This window comes from Sinocyclocheilus anshuiensis, unplaced genomic scaffold (assembly GCF_001515605.1).
Source record: "Sinocyclocheilus anshuiensis isolate Anshui unplaced genomic scaffold, SAMN03320099.WGS_v1.1 scaffold205, whole genome shotgun sequence".
Classification (NCBI taxonomy): Eukaryota; Metazoa; Chordata; class Actinopteri; order Cypriniformes; family Cyprinidae; genus Sinocyclocheilus; species Sinocyclocheilus anshuiensis.
In genome coordinates this window covers 335540-343415 of record NW_015536497.1, presented here as the reverse complement: position 1 = coordinate 343415, position 7876 = coordinate 335540, and the positions used below count along the sequence as shown (strand labels likewise).

Sequence of the window (7876 nt, the reverse complement as noted above, 5' to 3'; positions counted from 1 at the left end):
GCTGAATGAGATTCTACTGCAACATCTCTTCTCTGATTGACACCTCTATTTCCTCAAAGGCAGAATAATCTTAGAGATACTGTCTGAGCAGCACATTGTACCTGTGTGGAAAGACATAGACAAACTCAGCTATTCATTACACAATATCGATCAGGCCTGGACTGAGATTATTTGCGGTTAACACATGATTTGATGGGATGTAATAAAGCATTTGGATTCTCTGTATTGTACATGGAGATTTTTGCTTTCGTTTCTTTGCTTTTTGAGAAATCTGATAATCAGTTGGCTTCATCTCAGTCCCTTTGAATTGAAAACTCTGACATCACACAATTAAGTTTGCGAGTCATATGAGATGAGATGAGATGAGATGAGATGAGATGAGATGAGATGGGCCAGACCTCAGAGAAAGATCTCGCATGAAGCTTTTGATGAGCATCAAAGCACCTCAACAGGTGACCCACTGCAGTCCATCCAACAGCTGCTCTGCATTTAGCATGGAGGGGTTTCCATGTCTTTAATGTAGTAGTAATGCAATAACTGGCATAATGTTACAATGTAATGAAAGTAGTATTATAAATAAATTAAATCAACATATAAAGATAAAAAGAAAATTGGAAGAAATATTCAAATATAAATATTAAAAATAAAGTACAACATTTAGTTTTACAATTATAATTTGTGTGTGTGTGTGCGTGTGTGTGTGTGTGTGTATAGGCTAGCTCTATATATATTGACCCTCCCATAGACAGCAAGGGTACTACCACGATCAACGTCCAGAAACGTAGCAAGGAGATTGGTAAAATAATCCATGTGACAACAGGGGTTCAACCGTAATATTACGAAGCTACGAGAATACTTTTTGTGCTCAACAGAAAAAAAAAACGACTTTATTCAACAATTCGTCTCCTCCGAGTCACCCTAGCGCCATTTTGGAGAGTATCCACTGAACGCAAACAGCGTATGCTGTTTTGTGTCAGCTGCGTCATGCGGAAATGTTGTTTTCGTTCAAATCAAAGCACAAACAACGTAGAAAACATATCCGCGTGGCGCAGCTGACACAAAACAGCATACGCTGTTTGCGTTCAGTGGATACTCTCCAATGCTACTCTCCTTGCTACGTTTCTGGACGTTGATCTTCGTAGTACCCTTGCTGTCTATGGGAGGGTCAGTGAGCTATCAGATTCCATCAAAAATATCTTAATTTGTGTTCTGAAGATGAACGGAGGTCTTACGGGTTTGGAACGACATGAGGGTGAGTAATTAATGACAGAATTTTCATTTTTGGGTGAACTATCCCTTTAAGCAGGTGTATGACTCTGCCTGGTACTCTGATAGAAAACGACCCCAGCAAGACAGAGTTAGCAGATCTTCATGAAGTCGAGGGCTCCAGACATGAGTTTGGCCATCACGCGCACAGGTTATTCAACAGCGACGATGATATGGACTATCACGTGCACCATCACTGGCATCCTCATGAGAGCAACTCATATTATTCGTAAGTTGGCTATAGAACATTACTTATTCAGTTGTCATCATGTGTAACATTGAAAAGTTGGATTAAAAATTACTGCGTTCACAAGATTATATAATCTACACAAATGATGTTTTCATATAATTGAACTGCGTTTGGATTAAGTTGGCGTGTGTTTCGTGTGATTTTGCAGTAAATGTATTAATTTATTATTTATTTAAAGGCCTCTTTTTTCCTGTGTTCATAGATTAGCTTTATATCAGTATAGGAAAGAAAAACTCTAAATGTAACCATAACTGAAAAGAAATAATATATTTATTGTTAATAGTTATTTTTATGCATTTTGAAAGATCATGTGACACATAAACCTGCGTAATGGCTGCTGAAATTTCAACTTTTCCATCATAAATTACATTTGAAAATATATATAAAAATAGAAATGTTATTCTAAATGTAATAATATGCTGTTATTACGTTTATTATTAATAGTTATTTGCATTTGATTTTATTTAAAACAATGCCAAGTCTTTCAAGAAAATTATAAGTTAAGGAAAAATCATTGCAGATTCAGGTTGTTTTTAACCAATTAAGTTATTTACGATAATGTCACAGTACAGAAGGAGACCAAGGACGGAGAGGTAAAGTAAACAGGGATCTTTATTTAACAGGTGCTGAGAGAGAGAGGGATGGAGAGCAAACGGGTTAGGTCAACAGTCTATGGAATGGAAGGGATCTAGCTCACGTGATGACGGGTTCCTTCTAGGATCGGGCTGAAGAGGATGGCACAGAGACAGGTAGGTTTCAGGATGGAGTCCGGGTTAGTGAGTCAGGTAAGGAGTAGCGTAGTGAACTCAAGACCAGACGAAGTGTGACTGCAGTGACTGAGCATTTGAGCTAGTGTTGATGAGGTGGCGATTTCGGGAGGAGGAGGTACGCCGGATTCGTCAGACCCTGGGGGAGAAGCAGACAGAGGGTGAACACAGGGTTTGAGCAGTGAGACATGGAAGGTAGGTGCGATGCGGTAGTGAGGAGGAAGTTCAAGCCTGTATGTGACTTCGTTGATCTGCCTCCGGATGGTGAATGGTCCGATATAGCGGGGACTCAGCTTGCGGCAAGGCAGTCGGAGACGAATGTCCCGCGTGGATAACCACACCCTATCTCCCGGCTGGTATTGTGGAGTAGGGCGGCGGTGAACATCGGCCTGCGCTTGGTGTCTCCGAACTGCCTGCTGGAGATGGACATGTGCTGAGTCCCAGACCCTCTCGCTCTCTCTGAACCAGTGATCCACCGCTGGAACGTCTGAGGGTTCTCCCGTCCACAGGAATGGGGAGGTTGGTAACCGAGTACGCACTGAAATGGGGTGAGGCCGGTGGTTTGCGGTCGAAGGGAGTTTTGTGTCAGACGGAGCATCCTTGGACAAAGCACCTGACTTCTCGCGCCATAGCGGGCCACCAGTAGCGAGTTTCGAGGAGCGAGAGGGTTTGCTGGCTGCCTGGATGTCCAGAGCCCGGAGAAGAGTGTAGTGAGTTCTGGACCTCCCGGCGGAGCTGGTTCGGAGTGGGTGGCTTGACGGAGCTCTTCGTCGAGCGTCCATTGGATGGGACCCACAAGGAGGGCTGGAGGGAGAATGGTCTCCGGGGTTATCAATCGTTCCGTGGCCTGAGGAAGGTCGCGACAGAGCGTCTGCTCTGGTGTTCTTGGGTCCGGGCCGGTAGGTAACTGAGAACTGAAAATGGGTGAAGAACAGCGCCCACCGTGCCTGATGTGGGTTTAGGCGTTTGGCCTCCCGAAGATATTCCAAGTTCCGATGGTCAGTGATGACCTGGAAGGGATGAAGAGCTCCCTCCAGCCAATGTCTCCACTCCTCCAGAGCAAGTTTGATGGCGAGTAGCTCGCGGTTCCCGATATCATAATTTTGCTCCGCCGGGGAAAGCTTGCGGGAGAAGTATGCACAGGGATGGAGGATAGGAGGCTCTCCAGAATGCTGGGAGAGCACCGCTCCCACCCCTACTGTGGACGCATCTACTTCCACGACAAACGGTCTCTGAGGATCGGGAAGCGCGAGGGTAGGAGCGGTGCAGAAGGCTTCCTTCAGTCCTTCGAAACTTTGGATGGATGTGGGCGTCCAGGACAGGGACTTGGGCTTATTTCGGAGCATGGACGTGAGTCCTGTGTGCTGACTGAAGTGGTGGATGAAACGACGGTAGAAATTTGAGAATCCTAGAAAGCGTTGGAGTTCCTTTACGGTCTTGGTTTGTGGCCAGTTGTGAATGGCTTGGACCTTCTTGTCTGGATATCCTGAGGACTGATGACATATCCGAGGAACTTGATGGTGGTAAGGTGGAACTCGCACTTCTCCAGCTTGAGATAGAGGTGGTACTTTCTCAGCTGTTGTAGGACCTGCTCCACGTGGTGGCGATGTTCGGCCAAGTTCCGGGAGTAAATCAGAATGTCGTCGATGTAAACGATCACAGAATGATGGAGGAACTCCCGGAACACCTCGTTCATGAATCCTTGGAATACGGAAGGTGAGTTGGATAGGCCATATGGCATAACGCAGTATTCATAGTGTCTGGTGGGCGTGATGAAGGCGGTCTTCCACTCGTCACCATGGCAGATACGAACAAGGTTATAGGCGCTTCACAGATCCAGCTTGAAGATACGTGCTCCACAAAGTTCCTCTAGGGCGGCCGGCACCAGTGGAAGGGGATACGGATATTTCACTGTTTGTGAGTTGAGAGTTCGGTAATCAATACAAGGCCGCAAGCCTCCGTCCTTCTTGCCCACAAAGAAGAAACTGGATGCGGCCGGTGAGGTGGAGGGCCGGATGAAGCCTTGCTGGAGAGCCTCCTTAATGTACTCCTCCATCGCTCCTTGCTCCGGGATGGACAACGGGTACACCCTACCCTTAGGGAGTTGAGCTCCAGGCAGCAAATCTATGGCACAGTCCCATGGCCGATGAGGTGGTAGTTTCGTCGCGGCCCGCTTACTGAACACATCCTGAAACGCCCGGTATTCACTGGGAATGCTGTGAGGTTCTGTGGGTTCGGGGCTCTCGATGGAGGTAGCACAGACCGGGAGGAAACCAGGTGACAGAGGGAGAACTTGGGGCATACAGTGCTGCCGACAGTACTCACTCCAGTGTATAACTTCGTTGGTGGTCCAGTTAATGATGGGTGCGCGTTGGGTTAACCAAGGGCGTCCCAGGATGATCTCCTCTGTGGAATTCTCCAGCACCAAAAAAGAGAGTATTAAGGACATGGGCATATTTCAGCGGTCGTAGTTGAAGTCGTTGGAGTGTGTTGCGGGATATGAAGTTCCCTGAAGAACCATAGTCTACAAGGGCTTGCACTGAAAGGGATTGGTAAGATGAAATTAATGATACATTAATTCTAGTCAAGGTAGCAATTTCAGGGCTGAGCTGGATAGTACTCACCGAGGGTCGTGAGGGACGGATAGGACACAAGCGAATCAAGTGTCCCTGCTCCCCACAATACAGACACAGTCCGGTGGTTATCCTCCGCAAACGCTCCGCATGGGTGAGATGATACGAATCCACTTGCATGGGTTCTGGTGCTGGAGCCGGTGAGGCGGATATGCTCGGTGAGGCGGGTGGCTGGATCGGGGTACAGGCCAGGAGATGTTGGGAGATCTTGATCGCCTTTTGAATGAAACTCTCTAATCCCACGGTGTCGTCAAATATCACCATTTGAAGGCAAATGTCTGCGTTCAGCCCTTGCCGGAACGCAGTCAGTAAGGCCACCTCATTCCATCCACTCGTCACCGCCAGAGTGCGGAATTTGATGGCATACTCGCTCACGGAGGCCTTGCCTTGACGGATACGGAAGAGCTGGTCATGCACGGAGATCTCAGCCGGGGCATGACTAAACACCTCTTTGAAGTGTGCAGTGAAAGTAGATACACAATCCGCCGCCTCACCGGAGAAGATAGCGGGCCGTGCCATGGGATTGTGGGAGGCAGATACAACGGGTGTACGGAAGGCTTGGATTAAATCCTCCAGTGATGGGGGTTCGGTGGTTGTGGCTCCATGGAGAGTTTGGGGTTAGGTCTGGTCTTCTGTCACAGTACAGAAGGAGACCAAGGACGGAGAGGTAAAGTAAACAGGGATCTTTATTTAACAGGTGCTGAGAGAGAGAGGGATGGAGAGCAAACGGGTTAGGTCAACAGTCTATTGAATGGAAGGGATCTAGCTCACGTGATGACGGGTTCCTTCTAGGATCGGGCTGAAGAGGATGGCACAGAGACAGGTAGGTTTCAGGAGTAGTGAGTCAGGTAAGGAGTAGCGTAATGAACTCAAGACCAGACGAAGTGTGACGGCAGTGACTGAGCATTTGAGCTAGTGTTGATGAGGTGGTGACAGATGCGGCTGATTAGTACTCCGGTGATTGTGAACGGGTGTGTGAGGTGATTGGGCCTGACGAGGCTGGACTATCCCTGACAGATAACAGTAACAGTCTAAGATTGATGAATTTAATTTCAAACAGAGAAACAAATAATAGATGTCACTGCAAGTTGTTAGACTTGCTCATTTAAAGAGCACTTAAAGGGATAGTTCACCACAAAATGAAAATTCTATCGTTTACTCACCCTCATGACGTCCCAGACGAATATGACTTTCTTTCTTCAGGTGAAAACAAAGATTTTTAGAAAAATAGCCCATCTCTTTGAGTCCATATAATGCAAGTGTATGATGGAGCCAGTTGGGCCCAAATGGGCCCCAGGTGATGAATCAGTGTTTTCCGAAGCAAAATGTGTGTGTAAGAAAAATATTAAAGTTAAAATACTAATATTTTAAACCTTTTTAAACTCTAAACCACTGCTTCCGGCCAACTGCCATATGCATGTTAATGCGTTCACTTCTGATGTAAATGTCAGCATGTTGTGAAGCGCGATGTGTGAGGAAGTGCATTCCCTCCCAACATCATAGCAAATGTAAAAAAAAAATAAATAAAAAAAATTGTTTATGCAGTTCTAGATATAAATATAGACACGAATATTGAGTAATCAGAGCAAAGTGTAAGTCGCAGAAGAATCTTGTGAAAGAGCAGTAAAATCTTCTTGGCCTTCTCATGAATGAATATTGCAGTTATTAGATTGACACATTTCACATAAACCATATTGAAACATAAATTATTTAGCCTGTTTATTTCAATCTAGTTTAATTTCAGGCCTATCGACAGATACATTTGCAAGCTTACGATTCTTTGTCCCCTGTGCTCTGCAAAAACTGATCAGTAAAGATTTAGCGGTGGAACAAAATGCCATTTTGCACACTACAGAATTGCAATGTTTGATTTATCATGTTGCAAAGCAAGGAATTAGTTTTTTATATAGGTTTTTGCAAAATGGAATAAAATTAGATTTCATCCTTTGCTGTCTACCTGGCTTTTGTTTGAATATAACTTGTTTACGATTAAACTAATTCAGCGTCTTTGAAGCCTCTTTAAGTTCAAGGGAAATTGACACTACAAAGCAGCTCTGATTTATTTAATAAAGCAAATGAATGAAGTCCTGAGGTGAAGATCACGCTATAATATGATGTTAGGAACATCTGTTGTTAGAGGTGGTTTCTGTAATGAGCTGAAGCTCTAGTAAAGGATGTGTGTAATTAGAAGTCCATCTGCATTGATCTCATTGACCACTGCTGTAATTTATGGTCTTGTACTGTACTGTAAAGTAGAGCTGCACAATTAATCGCATGCGATTGTAATGAGCATCTCGTCAGTAAAGCCGGTTCCGTGATTGGTAGTAAATCGCCATCACCTGCTTTCAGATGGAGCGGCATTTACTACACAGAGCCGTAGTTCACTGACAAGCTAGGCAATATCGCGTTCATAATCGCAGATGAATCCCATTCGATTATGAACACGATATTGCCTAGCTTGTCAGTGAACTACGGCTCTGTTTATTAAATGGCGATTTACTACCAATCACGGAACCGGCTTTACTGACGAGATGAGCTTGACAATCGCATGCAATTAATTGCACAGCCCTACTGTAAAGTCATGCAGCGTTTGGTTGATTCAAGGAGGTCTGTAATACCTGGAAAAAGCTAACATTCACACTAAGTGTTTTGTCTTAAAATGAATTTATTCAAAACTATATTAAAATGCAATGCAATACACATAATAACTTGAATATTCCTCTGTGATGATGCTGATTTTAATTTCAGTACTAAAATTCAACTTGATATTTTTTGAGGGGCATAAAGTCAGAAATGTCATTGTAAATGTCATAATGAAGACGAAAAGTTGAATTAAAAGGATTAAATAACCCTTATTAAATAGATTTGAATAAACTTTCATTAATAAAAGGCTTTTCACCTCTTAGAAAAAAACGTTTGACTGCAAAATAAAAGTCATGTGGTATGTAAAAACATGCCGG

The 7876-nt window shown here is 44.5% G+C and overlaps 1 pseudogene; it reads left to right on the top strand.

Moving 5' to 3' along the window:
- Positions 1–1310: 1310 nt before the first annotated feature.
- The window catches only part of LOC107688503 (short transient receptor potential channel 7-like), a 16469-nt pseudogene continuing 9903 nt past the window's right edge, over positions 1311–7876 (top strand).